Source organism: Zeugodacus cucurbitae, chromosome 3, assembly GCF_028554725.1.
Source record: "Zeugodacus cucurbitae isolate PBARC_wt_2022May chromosome 3, idZeuCucr1.2, whole genome shotgun sequence".
Taxonomy (NCBI): Eukaryota; Metazoa; Arthropoda; class Insecta; order Diptera; family Tephritidae; genus Zeugodacus; species Zeugodacus cucurbitae.
Genome location: NC_071668.1, coordinates 11,187,094 through 11,202,400, shown reverse-complemented (window position 1 = coordinate 11,202,400; position 15,307 = coordinate 11,187,094). Strand labels below are relative to the sequence as shown.

At 36.4% G+C, this 15,307-nt stretch overlaps 1 protein-coding gene across 2 annotated transcripts in view; it reads right to left on the bottom strand.

Annotated features, from left to right (window-relative positions):
- LOC105210805 (dnaJ homolog subfamily A member 4) overlaps positions 1–15,307 on the bottom strand; it is a 157,372-nt gene that overhangs the window by 30,863 nt on the left and 111,202 nt on the right. For both annotated transcript variants that reach the window (XR_008470188.1, XR_008470189.1), the window contains one exon: positions 12,150–12,432. The gene's annotated coding sequence lies outside the window, so the exon portion shown is untranslated. The remainder of the gene's footprint in view (positions 1–12,149; positions 12,433–15,307) is intronic.

Genomic DNA, 15,307 nt, shown 5'->3' with positions numbered 1-15,307 from the left:
GCAGCGGTGGAAGTATGACCTTATCTTTTGGGACAAACGAATCATGGATTACATTTAAGTCACCAATAATATTTTCTTTACGTTCTTCGAAATATTTAATATGATAATGGCTGCTGGTAGCACGTGAATCCCATTTACAAAGAAAGCACATATATTTTGTGTATCCTGTTTGCATTCCAGTCAATATTGCAATCATTTTGAAGTCTGCGCATACTTCACATTTATATTTATAGTATTCAATTTTATTTAAGAGATTTGAAATATTTGCGTATGTTTGTGGAATACGCAACCGGTATTGATGGATGCTGATTTCCATTGTGCAGTAAAACTTAGTACCGCCTTTTTACCAGGTCAAAAGACCACTTTCGCAAGTAGTACATACAGTTTTTGGTATCCAAGCTTCACATAAAAATCGTATTCCAAAGAAAAGAAAATATGGGAATTGTAAGGAATATCTTTCTTCTGCTTTGAAGGTGCGTAAAATGTCCACAAATAAAACATCTCTTAATTTGCAAACAGAATCCGCCATGCTTATTTAAGCTTTAATTGTTCTTTTTTATTTTAATTTTAGTAAAAATCACACCCGATATGTACTGCTTAGTAAGCCAATTATGCTTAATTTTATCACACCCGATTTGTAAGTCACAGCTGACTAGAAGCGAGAACTCAGTGTTTGGCCCGGCCGAACTTGACGACGTTTTCACCTACTTTGTATATGTAGGCGTGTAATTTTGCCAATTAATCGTAAAGAGCTTTATTTACAACAATGGTGCCTTTGGTGACCCCCACTGAAATTTTCCTCCAAACATTTTCGTAGAATATTTTAATCCTTAAATGTCCTTTTTTAAAGGATATTTTTTGATTTTCTCGAAAAAAGGGTCAAATTGACCCATAAAGAAACCAGTTAGAGGGTTAAGATCTTCCACAAAAATAATCCTCATACAATTCCACAGTACAACTCTGGTCATAAGAATTCTCTCAGACATTAACTTACCATAATTTTTTCATATAGTATAATGCTCCCTTCGACCAAAAAATGAAAACTTTGACCCACTGTAAAAAAAAACTCAGACGTGCTGGACCATAAGTTTGTTCCACAAATATGATCTACTCGACATAACCTTTCAGAATTATGGGGTCGCTATTCTGTTCCAAAAATGCTGTTGGACAGTGTTATCAAAACACCATCAAAGCAATTCTTAAACTCATTTACATACGTTTTTGGAGTCTTCAGTGTTATACTAGGTTGGTTAAGAACAAAGAAGTTAGAATGTTGGAAGATTTTGGAAAAATTAATTGATTTAAAAATAGTTTTTACAAATTAAGAAAATTGAGAGCTGAAAATACTATGTAAGAAGAGTTGCCAGCTGATAAAAAATTATATGAAAAAACAGTATAATATGAATGAAGAAGTTTAAGAAAGCCTACGGTTAAAAATAATATTCTAGAGATGGTTGCCACCAGTTTAATAATTAGAATTAAAAAAAAAATATTAAATTGAATATTAAGTATGCAATATAAAGGTTTAAAAGGCTAAAATTAAAAAAAAAAAATTAAAAGGGTTGCCACCTTTAAAAAAATTTTAAAATTTAAAAAATTAAAAAATCAATAAAATTGGAAAAAAATTACAATACGGATATTTCAGAAATATCTCTGACGTACATAGTTATTATGGAGGAGGTTGCCACAAATTTCTATTCTTCTATATTTTATTTCATCTGATATATTTTTCTTTTAAATCACAGTTCAAATTATTTTATTTTATTATATATTTTAATATTACTTAACTAGCTATCAAATCGCAGATAAGCACAAACGTACCAACCAAGACCAGACAAGTGACAATTAGCAGCAATTGAAGGTTAAAGTGAGCTCTGCACACACACACAAACGCATGTAGAGCATGCAAAAAACAGTTAAGCGTCATGTAATCAGGTTTATAATTGTTTGTCAAATAATGCAGATAACATATCAAAAATACAGTTAATTTAAAGGTAAGCACTCACGCAGACAAATATGCAGACACACAACAAGTACGAATGCGAGTATGATGAGTACCGAGTATATGAGTGCAGGTCTTATGCAAGATATCTTGCATTAAATGCGCTCAGCATTTCTCAAGTGCATGTAGCGCTTCAAGAAGTGGAAAAATTATGGTAAGAGACTTATGCAATTTAAGGTGGATGCCGAATAGGCGCCTTCCACAACGACAATAACACAACACCGTCAACAATTATAAAGACTCGAAAGCCAATAATAATGATAATAATAACTTTTTAATTTAGCGCCGAGTATCTATTGGCTTGTTGAAAAGCGTATCTGAAGTGTTTTGAAAGAAGTTGATAATTTGTTAAACAAACAATTAAGTTTTGCGGAATTTTATTGAAAGCAATCCAAAGAAAGAATGTAACATTGTTTCAAGTGTGCGGGCTTTAGTGCAGTCAATTGCAAAAGAATTTGATAAAAAACGATTTCAAAAAAGAAAAGATAACGTCGGTAAAATATGAAGTCTTTTTTTTTCAATATAGAATATGTAATTGAAGTACATGAATCACAGCGGAAGTGAGTTGACTATGAGCAAACTATTTTTATTAAAAAATGCTTCTGATGCCTAATAAATAATCAGACTGTAAAGTGATCTATATCCAAATCTGAAATAGTTGGTTGAACTATAGTTAATTTCTGCTATAGAATGAATTACTTTAGAGGTAGATATACAATCAACAATTTCCCGAGATTGGCCTTGTACCACTTGAGTCCGGAAACCAATTTCGATCTTCAATCCTTATAGTATCCAAAATTCTCTCCCATTTTATTCACTCTAAGTTCAAATATATTGAAGCAAATGTTCTGATTCCTGACTAGAATCTCACTTAACCCTTAAATGCATGAGTTCAGCACAAAAATATAGATTTTCGAACACTTCGTTGGATCATTGTCGATTGCGTATAAACTTCTGCAAGCTGCGGTAATTTTTAAATAACCGTTAACATTTATGAGTGAGTAATCCAAACTGCGATACAGATTAATTTGATCGAATTACGAAGCCTTAATTGCCTTAAATCGCACGTACTATATATGGTACGCCATGCATTCAAGGGTTAATTAATAATGATCTCAAATCCAGCTTGTATTGATCACATTATAATCGAAGTAATGAATTCTCTTCTATGGTATTTCTACATATAATTCCTGTCTCTTCTGTCAGCATAATCAATTTATAACGTTTCCTAAAGCATAAAGACATATCTATCACTTTTCTAAGATTATCGATTGAAATTGCTGTCGGCACACATCTGCATCCTAAAATGTAGAAAAACATCAGCTTTGGGTCACAGCTGTTTATGTGAGTCTTAAAAAGCATTTTTTGGTAATAGAGTATACACAGTTTGCTCATATGTCAAAATAAACTACCCAGTGAGCACTGAGGATTACCTATGTAAGCGATTATTATAAGAAATATTAATGGAACTAATTACAATAAATACCTAAATTTTGTAAGTGTGTCAGGTTAGGAAACGTTAGAGGAAGAAAAAGATATTTTGAGACGAGAGATAGAAGGACAGTTAGAGATATGCTGACAGATATAAGAACACTTGCAGATGTGTAAATAGAGAGAAAGAGACAGAAAAATAGAAATAGGGATGTCGAGACAAAGAGATGTGAGAAAGAGAAAGAGATAAAGTAAGATATATGTTGAGAAAGAGAGAAAGTGATATATGGAGTGGGAAAAAGATATTAATAAAAAAAACAAGTAAGGAAAGGCTAAGTTCGGGTGTAACCGAACATTTTATACTCTCGCAATTTATTGAAGAAATTTTGTTAAGAAAGTTCAACATGTTCGATATCTGGGGCCTTGAAAAGTTATAGTTAGTTATTTTCGAAAATTTGTTCACAAGTGATGCCACAGATCATATACAATATTTGTGTAAAGTTTTATTTCGCTATCTTCATTGGTTCCTAATGTATATATTATAAAGTGAAGGATTCAGATGGAATTCAAAGTTTAGTAATAAGGAAAGTAGTCGTGGTTGTGAACCGATTTCGCTCATTTTTTAACCGTGTTGTCAGGGTGTCAAGAAAATATTATATACCAATTTTCATTGAAATATGTTGAGTAGTACCTGAGATATGGTTTTTGACCCATAAATTGGCGATGCCACGCCCATTTTTCATTTTGTAAAAAAATCTGAATGAAGCTTCCTTCTGCTATTTCTTCTGTAAAATTTATTGTATCTGACGTTTTTCGTTAGTGAGTTAACCCACTTTTAGTAATTTTCAACCTAACCTTTGTATGGGAGGTGGGCTTGGTTATTATCCGATTTCTTTCATTTTTGGACTGTAGTTATAAGGAAATGGCTAAAAGAAACGACTGCAGAAAGTTTGGTTTTTATAGCTTTATTGGTTTGCAAGTTATAAAAAAACTGGTTCGAATAAATTTTGCTTCTATTTTCTAATTAATCTAATTCAAAGTTATCTAGCATTAAATCCAATTCCTGACTGATTGCAGTATTCGCTATCCGAATGCAAATAATCCAAAGGCCTTCGGTTCATAGAACCAAAAACATTTATCACTGAATAAAGTCTTCTTAGTATAATTAAGTATGACTTATCTCTACACTGTCAATTAGCATAATTTGAAAATAGGAATTTTTCTCTTGAAACACCTACTTTTCTAACCTCAAAACTTACTGGGTAAACAGCAAAGAATTTGAGTGTTAACATGGTTACTCATACACCACAGTATGCACGCACGCTCCAGCAATGTGGCAAGGATAATGTGCTGCGTGCATGCTCGCTTTATATGAAATATGTTAAAACACCATCAATCACAATTTAAAATAATTTTAGCAGCCTACCAAGCATGTAAACGACTTCAGGCGTAAGGTGTTACTTTTGCAACGTCGTTTACTTAGGCAGTGGCATAGTGAAGGGGTGTTAAAGAAGATGGATTCTAGTAAGAACTCACGGAGTGCCAGTGCCCAATAAGTTGAGTGTCAGATAGGCGTTCCGTAGTTCGTCTCTGTGTTTTCTGTGATTTTGAATTAAATTTTGCAGATCCGAGTGAGAAATAAAAGACTAGGTATTAACTCAAGCACCGTCACATTTTGCAGTCTGACGACTAATAAGTTAAAAGACAAGCAGACAATTTAATCATCGAAAGGAGATATTCCGTAGATATTAGCAATGCGACGAAGCTCTTAATTCCTACATTCGATCCTTTTGATCAGAACTAACTGGAAACCCTAAAACCTTCCATTTCAGCATAACTCCGGTAGGGACACATCACCTGGGGATGTTTTAAGCTTTGGAATTGGATTTTTCCAAATATTTTCAAATGGAAATTGAAAATTTCTGAAGCGAATATTTAAGGAAAAAAGAGGATAACGATATCGAAAATCATCAATTCATGCCTCTGTCTTTTGTTTGCCCAAAAGCAAAGCTCCCCTCAAACTAGTACTTACGCTACTGTCCTGCGAGTAATATGAATCACACACGCGGTAAACGCATTAAAATATTAGAGTTCTACTCATCTTATTTGATGTGTAGCCTTGAGCAAGTAGCACTTGTTTCCATCTTCCACAGCAGTGCTTTTAGCCCACCACTTACCTGTCTGCGGCGCACGCTCTAAGCGCGTTACGCCTACAAAATAAGATTTTGTCGCGTCAAGCACGATAAAAATCTACTAGGAGCACATTCAATTTATGTACCAGCCTCTGAAGCTTCACATTTCACTGGAAGATCTGAGAGGTAGACAGCTTAGCGTACTTTCGCCACGCTTCTCAGCGGCTTCTACTTATTTCACATTGCATCAGCTCAATTACGGTGTATGCTTTGTTATTGTAATGTAATTGTTTTTTTTTTTTGCGCGTGAAGTACGGGAGCTCGAGCTGTAGCAATTGCTGAATGTTGTTACTAAAAGGCGCCAGAGGGCGCTTTCATGTTGTCGCGAGTGCTTACAAGTGAGCAGCAATTGGCGCGGAGCAGCGTTTCTAATGTAATTGAACACACGTACACACATATTAAGAGGAAGAAGATGGGAGCTTATGTATTATATTTGCACACCTGTAAGCCTTTTCAGACGTTTGTATGTATCCATGATAATAAATAGAAATGCTTGTGGCAATGAGCGTGAAAGCGCGTGCTGCCATGACAATAGCAATAACAATATGTATGTACAACAACAACAACAAAACAAACAGCAAAAGACAGCAATCAAGTTGTAAATGCGTGTTTAGCCTCTTTAATGTTTGTGTAATATTTACTTACATATTGTTGTTGTCTCTATACACACGCTTGCATGTTTTTGTACTATTGCCTCACCTACATACATACATCTCTCTATCTGTCAGCATTACTTGTTGCTATTTGTTCTTTTTGTCGTTTCCTTGCACATTATTGCTGCAATTGTTTTCATTGTTGTTGTACTTTATTGTTGTTATTGCACGTTTTTTTCTAATTTTACTCCGCGTCGCTTTCCTTGCATGCTGAAAATTTAATGTCAGTTAAATGAAGCTAATTTTCACCATCAGCCAGACACTTAAGTCCGTAAGACGTAGGCTGACATGCGAGCCGTAAGTAAAAAGCAATAAAACGATAAAGTACATGAAGACGAGCATATGTACATACCTACATATGGTAAAAGCTACAGACGGGAGTTTTACTCGAAGCGGGACTTGTCAACAACTGCCATTGGATTTGGAAATAAATTTTCCATTTTTTTGTACTCCCGCAACAAAGTTGCAAAGGCTTGCACTTCCTTATACAGTCCGAAAATGGAGGAAACAGGATTATAACCACGCCTACCTCCCATAAAAAGGTTATGTTGAAAACTACTAAAAGTGCTTTATTGAGTAAAGTGAGCTGTTTATCTTACCAGAACCCTTAAATTTAATGGTAGAGATACAAAATTTAAAATGGGTGTGGCTCCGACCACTTAAGGGACAAAATCCATACTCCGAAACTACTCGACCAATTTCAATGAAATTCAGTTCATAATATCTTCCTAGCTTCCCAATGATATGTTGTGAAAATAGTCCAAATCGGTTCACAACCACGCCTATTTCCCATATACCAGAACTTTGAAGTCGATCTGAATCGTATACTTTAAAATATATAAAGTAAGCACTAGTGAAGATATTGGAACAGAACTTTGCAAAAATACTGCATTTGAAGAGTGGCATCGCTCTTCTAAAAATCGTCGAAATCGGTAAAAAAGTTTTCAAGACCCTATAGATCGAATATGAGAATACGCTTCTAATAAATTTTATACCGAAAATATTGGTAAGTCTCAGATATTTTGAAGAAATTCAGAGGGGATATTATTATTCTAACAATATGTCTCCGTGCCAAAAATGAGTGAAATCGGGTAATAACTTCATCCATATAGCTCTCATAATATTAAGGTTTCCAACATTCGATGACCTTTTACCTTTTATGTCAAATTGTGTGTCATATTAATAAAATTAAATAAATAATTTGATTGCTAATTTTGAGAGGGGTTGCTGTGCATCGGAAGGGTTCGAAATTATTAAGGAACGGTACGAATATCTCCCTTCTGCTATCAGAAGAAGTCTAGTCGATGCCTGAGATGTCTGATATAGAAATAGAATCCAACTTCAAAGTGACTCTCTATCAAGAATCTCGTGTCTATCTGCTGGTTCTATCCACCAGTTTCATGCGCGTTAACTAAATCACGATGTCGGTAATTGAAAAAGTCCAACTAAATATGCATATAAATAACTTTATAATTAAACGCAAGCTCATAAACAGCCATAAAAGTGGGCATAAACTACTTAAAAAGCTGACGGAGCCCCCCCGACCCACTAACTCTAAGGCACGCCACAACGAGTAAACACCAGAAATGGCATAATGAAATCAACTGTGAATTTTGCACAGTTTATTGCAGCATAGTTAGTTAACTGTTTGCAGTTTAATATCAAAAGAGGGAAACTCATAAAGAAAAACTTGCAACAACAACGTTTAAGAAAAAACAAACGCAGATAGAAGACTAGAGACGAGGTGGAAGCAGTGGCATGGGTCTCTACAGCACCGACGACGACGGAAGGTGAATATGCAAATGCGCAAATTGGCCCAATTAAGTGAACTACCACAGCGCGCAGCAATGCAGTTGCAGTTGCACTGGAGATGACTTGGAGCGCGTTGTCAATAACGGCAGAGCGACTTTGAGCGGAGTTGAAGGGGCAGAAATCTAAATTAATTACAAAACGCCAAAGTGCAATTAGCGTCATTAACACAGTGCGGGAAAAGACAGCAGCGTCGTGGAATGGCACAAGTGTCTGCCGATGACGGCGATGTAGTGAAAGTGAAGTCAAGACGACAGTTACAACAAGGGGCAAAGAACCATGAGCTGCTCATCGTTGCTGAGAATGACACCGTTTTTTCTGGTGTAAAAGGAAATGACAGAAATTATAAATAAATTTTCAGTCGGGAGTTGTGAGAGTCGACGGCCGCGGTGGGAAATGATGTATCTTGGGGCGGTACTACTAGGGCATTGGCTATGAGTTCGAGCCTTTTTTATGTTATACAAGTTTTGGTCCTTGAATTCAGTAAGTTGGTCGCGATATCAGCAATAGGTGGGTCCTTGATTCGAGATCCCTTCTTCCTCAGAGGTCGGAACTCTTGACTTTGACCTTGAAAACTTCGCGTTTGAATTTGTAAGAACCCATGGAGCACCGGAGCTCAAAAAGTTGAATGTAAGACCATCATTCGGCAGATGACCTCACCAGAAAGTCAAATAAATAGGTGGGTCCTTGATTCGAGATCCCTTCTTCCTCAGAGGTCGGAACTCTTGACTTTGACTTTGAAAACTTCGCGTTTGAATTTGTAAGAACCCATGGAGCACCGGAGCTCAAAAAGTTGAATGTAAGACCATCATTCGGCAGATGACCTCACCAGAAAGTCAAATAAAAAGTTGCAGATCCTAGCCTGATGTAGAAATACTCGGTATTAACTCAAGACCTGTCTTATTTGGCAGTCTGTCGAATAATAAGACAAAAGACTTTCAGAAAATTGAATTATCGGAAGGAACTGTCTTTCTTAGGTACTGTCACTTTAGACCTCTAAATTCCTAGATCCGATTCTTTCGATTAGAACCAACTTGAAACTATACATCTAGCAAATCTACGATACAGAGTCTTTCGAAGAAGAGTCTTTAGTAAGAACCATTTCCAGGTGTAATTGCAAAAAAATTATTTGTCTTCCGACGTTGAATAATTAAAAGTGAACCAAATTTCATGCAAGAATTGAAACAATAAACAAGAAAGAACAAATTAAACTCGAGCGGACAAGTCACTCACTCACTCAGCGAGTTGGCGAAGCAAACAACAACACAACGATAACGGCGGCAATCATGCAGAATGACAGAGAACTACAATCAGTATGACTAACCAGGGCATTGCAAGAAGAAAACAACAACAATATCAACAACGACCAAAAGAATGTGGAAGAATTGCTGATGCTTGCTAAAGCAATACAAGAATATCCACTCGAAGCCCATTAACAGCAACGAAGCAGTGGAAGAATTGCAGACGCGACCGAAGAAGTACAACGACAGAGAGCAAGGGGAGAGGAGTATGAGCAGTAAAAACAAGAACTGCAAACAACAGGAGGTCGGAATGCACAATCGGTTGGATGGAGGAAGGTACCGGAGCTTACAAAGAACACAAGAGTTCAGAAGAGAGAGAGGATATAAAGAGGAAAAGAAGATGGGTACTCGTTTCGTCTTCTGCGCTTACACAACGTGGCAGCAGACAGATGTTGGTGTTGCACAATCAGCACTGCGGAGCACTGAAAACTTAAATATTTGCAGCAAAAGCGAAAGTCAAATGTAAGCGAAGAACGAAGACGCGAAAAGAATGCAGACAACGTCAGCAGCAGAGCAGCACTGCTATAAGAACAAGCAGCAACAATCTCACCACCACCATCTCCGCTGAACCGCCAACCACCGTGGCCGCGCGGAAACGAGCTTGAAAATTGCAATGGGGCACGAAGATTGTAAAGGAGATGAGTGACGCCAATGACGAGGAAGGTGACAGCAGCAGCGAAGACAAACCAAATGTAGAATTCACAAGTTGCTGTTATACAAATAGGCCACAACTGATACCGTTGTGTGAAACATATGCCCGGAGGCCGACAGACAAAAAGAAGACAAGACAAGAAGAATGAGTGGATGGCAGGAAAAAAGTAAAGAAGAACACTTGGCTGCATGAAAAAGAGACCGCGACCATGTCGGCAAGGTAGGTAAGTGGCATAATGCAGAATAAAAAAATGAAAACTGCGCATTGCAACAGCGGTCACTCGAGTGAGAGTGAGTGGCATTTGAGGCAAGTGGTAGTGGTGGTGCTGCTAAAGCAATGTAGCTAAGAAAATAGCTCCAGAATTGGATAGTATAGAACCAGATTAGGAAGTAGTTTCTTACAAATTCTTCGGTGGATAATAAATCGTTGGATGTAAGATTCATTTTATTTAGAATCAAAATCTCGGTCCGTTGTTTTGAATTTAGAATCATAGATCAGGTTCCAAATCGCCGACCCTTGAGCAATCACGACTCTTAGTTTTCGAGCGACAGTCAAAAATCCAGATCCACTTCTTTAAAACAGGCCTCAAATATAATAGATATAGATAAATCGTACGATAAAGACTTGTAGGAACTCTCAGAACCGTCGGCACAATTACATATTGCGATAAAGTGATCCTGACAGCCATAAGAATGTAATAAGATATTCTTTAACTTGAACCCAAGACCGTGTTGTTGGAACTTCTAGTAGCGAAGTCAAAAATAGATCCAATGTTTGGTGAGTCTTCGGGTTCTTTCGTTCCGTAAACACAGCTGTGAGGATTCCAACGAAATATTCAGTCTTTTTGCCAAAAATGATCAAAGAAGACAGTATAAACAAATGTCTTTCTCGTTATCTTGAAACTAGATCCCAATATGCAACGTCAGGAAAGGACATCTATCCGTAAGATTAGAGACTCAGGGTACAACAGCACTAAATATCACAGAACAGATCATTTTGACGAATAATATCCCATAAGAGACGAAGACCGAACGATTCCACATTTCCGATTAGTAACCACTCGAGTACCCACCGGGAAAATCTCTCGAAATTCACACGAAAAGAGACCATCTACCAGCGCCATGACAATGTTGAACAGATTGGCTTGGATTCCACGCTGTGTTGTGTCATGCTGTTAGCTGCCTCTTCGTCTGCATTTTCATTCGTATCAGTCTATTTTCCCAATGCCACGCTGCTCTTATGCATTTATAGCTTGTTTGCTACAGCAAAAGTGACTTTGCGCTTTATGCGCTCGGCCAAAGTAAGCTAGAACATTATGCAGATGGTATTGCTTTCAAAGAGGGCATTAGCCTCGACAATATGCGCAGAAAGTGGAAAAATGGAAAAAGGCGTGTGCAATTCGCGCAACGCTAACAGTAACTCGAGACGAGGGATGCAGGAGAATGAGGTTAGCATTTAAAGAGATGGTTCCCCGAAGTGGTATAACGGTGGCAAATATATGAAATACAAGTTAATCGAAGAAGTGGTAAAGGGAAAAAGAAGAGAGTTATATTTCGGAAGTTGCTAAGTGAGTGAGTAAATATTTTATGGCGTTGCCACCTGTTTAACAATTTTTTTTTTTGTGAAATTAAAAGTAATTTGAAAATTATCAAAAACTTGTGGTTACAAATCTTCTAAATGATTGAGTTTTAAATAAAACTGAGAACAGTGTTGCCACACTTTTTAATTTTTTTGTAGGTGTCAATGAAAATAAACAAATATTAATAATAATAAAATGATACCCTGTAAATTATATAAATACAATTAATTAATTTACGGTGTTGCCACCTGGATAGAAATGTAAAATATTTTCAATATTAAAAAAAAAATATGAAGATTATGAAAATTACATAGCAAAGAATTTAATATTTCTCCAAGCCATATTTACAACAACAAATTTACTCAAAGTATCTAAGCATTGCACATTCATCATTTCCGCTGCAGTCTTCCTTCTTCTACCCGCTCTTCTAACATAGCAGTACAATAACTAACATCCAGCTAGCTTAATTCTCAACTTACTTAAAAACTAATTTATTCACAATTAAAATGAATTTTTTTCTTCGCACTTACCTTTATTGCTGCGTCAAATTTTTGTTGGGTGTTGGAAAAATCCCAAGAACTCATCATAAAAATTGCAAATTTGCTTGCCACTCACTACTGTATGTATATTGCATTGTTCGATTACATTTCGACATTCTCCATCTTTCGCATAGAAACATCATTAGTTTGTATGTATGTGTGTGTGTTTGGCTCTGCGCTTTGACGTTTAGAACGTTCTCTTTTTGTTGGCGTTGTATCTTTTGTTGTCATCAAAGCGTTTAACGCCGCCGGCAGCTATTGCTACTGTGCGATGCTTCAACCGGAAATTAGAAAAGAGATTAGAATCAAAAATTTTCTGCTGTTGTTTTTGTATATATTGTTGTTGGCTTAAGTATGTATATTAATGTAAATATGGTTAGATTTATGCACATTTAATTATAGAAGATGAAGGTCAAAAGTACACATATGAATGCATTGGAGGGTATATGTGAAATATTCGCTATTATTAAACGATGACTATCAAAAAAGGGGTTAAAAATAACTAAAAAATACAATTATAAATCAAAATATTGTAAATTTACATTGAAAAAAACTTTTATAAAAAATTGTTAAAGAATTAAAAAAAAATTTTGTTCGATTCGTCGAAACAATGAAAATGAATACATGCTTCTGAAAGAATAAATTTTAAAATTTAAAAGAAAAACGCATAAAATTTGCAAAATCTCATCGGTTCTTTATTTGAAACGTTAGATTGGTTCATGACATTTACTTTTTGAAGATAATTTCATTTAAATGTTGACCGCGGCTGCGTCTTAGGTGGTCCATTCGGAAAGTCCAATTTTGGGCAACTTTTTCGAGCATTTCGGCCGGAATAGCCCGAATTTCTTCGGAAATGTTGTCTTCCAAAGCTGGAATAGTTGCTGGCTTATTTCTGTAGACTTTAGACTTGACGTAGCCCCACAAAAAATAGTCTAAAGGCGTTAAATCGCATGATCTTGGTGGCCAACTTACGGGTCCATTTCTTGAGATGAATTGTTCTCCGAAGTTTTCCCTCAAAATGGCCATAGAATCGCGAGCTGTGTGGCATGTAGCGCCATCTTGTTGAAACCACATGTCAACCAAGTTCAGTTCTTCCATTTTTGGCAACAAAAAGTTTGTTAGCATCGAACGATAGCGATCGCCATTCACCGTAACGTTGCGTCCAACAGCATCTTTGAAAAAATACGGTCCAATGATTCCACCAGCGTACAAACCACACCAAACAGTGCATTTTTCGTGATGCATGGGCAGTTCTTGAACGGCTTCTGGTTGCTCTTCACCCCAAATGCGGCAATTTTGCTTATTTATGTAGCCATTCAACCAGAAATGAGCCTCATCGCTGAACAAAATTTGTCGATAAAAAAGCGGATTTTCTGCCAACTTTTCTAGGGCCCATTCACTGAAAATTCGACGTTGTGGCAGATCGTTCGGCTTCAGTTCTTGCACGAGCTGTATTTTATACGGTTTTACACCAAGATCTTTGCGTAAAATCTTCCATGTGGTCGAATAACACAAACCCAATTGCTGCGAACGGCGACGAATCGACATTTCACGGTCTTCAGCCACACTCTCAGAAACAGACGCAATATTCTCTTCTGTACGCACTGTACGCATTCGTGTGGTTGGTTTAATGTCCAATAAAGTAAACTGAGTGCGAAACTTGGTCACAATCGCATTAATTGTTTGCTCACTTGGTCGATTATGTAGACCATAAATCGGACGTAAAGCGCGAAACACATTTCGAACCGAACACTGATTTTGGTAATAAAATTCAATGATTTGCAAGCGTTGCTCGTTAGTAAGTCTATTCATGATGAAATGTCAAAGCATACTGAGCATCTTTCTCTTTGACACCATGTCTGAAATCCCACGTGATCTGTCAAATACTAATGCATGAAAATCCTAACCTCAAAAAAATCACCCGTTGAATACGTTTAGAATAATTCGAACAGAGATCTCTCGGATCTCGTACAAAGTCTCGTCGATTTTAGTTCACAACTAGCAGATTGGCGCTCACAAACCGCTAGAAAACCTAAATACCCGGAACATTGTTAATCACGAATACGAAGTATGTACCTTAGGAACCATTATACAGCCGTTTTACACTCATAGCTAGGTAGAATTGTAGACACAATTAAATATCATTTTACTTGACAAAGGCTAGGCACTAGAAACTAACTGGAACCCTTGCATTAGTAATCGAGGTAATTTTGCGTCTCTTTTTTATTTAATTTTCAAATCATATTTTTTCTCAATTTAACCGAGAGAAAGCCGATTACGAAACTACAAACTCTCTACATAAAACTCCTTGCTCCAAAACGTAATTGTGACTTGGTCCAAATAGAATTTATTGAAATAGAGACTAAACACATTTGAACCTAGAATAAGTATCAATAATTTGGAAATAAAATAACCTACGTAGCTGTAGATTTTTCTTGATATTTTGAGAATTGTTGGACGAGCTTGTTTGAGAATCTCTATCTGGTATTTAGTTTTAATTTCAGAATCACGAATCACTGAACTTTATGAAAGAACGTGTCCTTGGCATTTTCCTTTTTACAGAGTGTTCGTTAGTCAGTTGTTTACAAGGTTAGGTCAGATTAGAATTTAAGGTTACTCCCCAAATTGAAATTACCATTTCTAGGTTAACTCCTTTATGATAATGTCAAAAATCTCAGTAGATGTATCGACAAAGACTCTTAAATCTATCTGAAATCTGCCAAAGTATGTGAACCGAGATATATAATCTCGTGAAATCGGAATAGTCAGTAATGAAGCCATTCTATGATTTTACCTTGTCTACTTCCAAACAATTTCGCAATGTATTTTTTACCTCTGAGTAGTGGATCTACTGCCACATTAATGTCAGCCACTTATTTTTAAAAACCATTATAGTAGTCTGGAAGCTTGAAACTTAAGTTGATAAATCTTATAACAAAGCGGAATTAATTTAGTAGGTTTAACAGAAGGCTGGCGAGAGATTAAAACTGGAAGAAGGGAACCAGCCGTTACAATGAGAAAATTCGTAGAGAGAACAGGACTGAAAAGAGATAACCGACCGTTAGAATGAGAAAGGTTCTAGGTTTCATCTCTTAAACAGAGCAATTGACCAGAGAATCGAAGCTGACTCTGAGTCTGATAAACAAAAT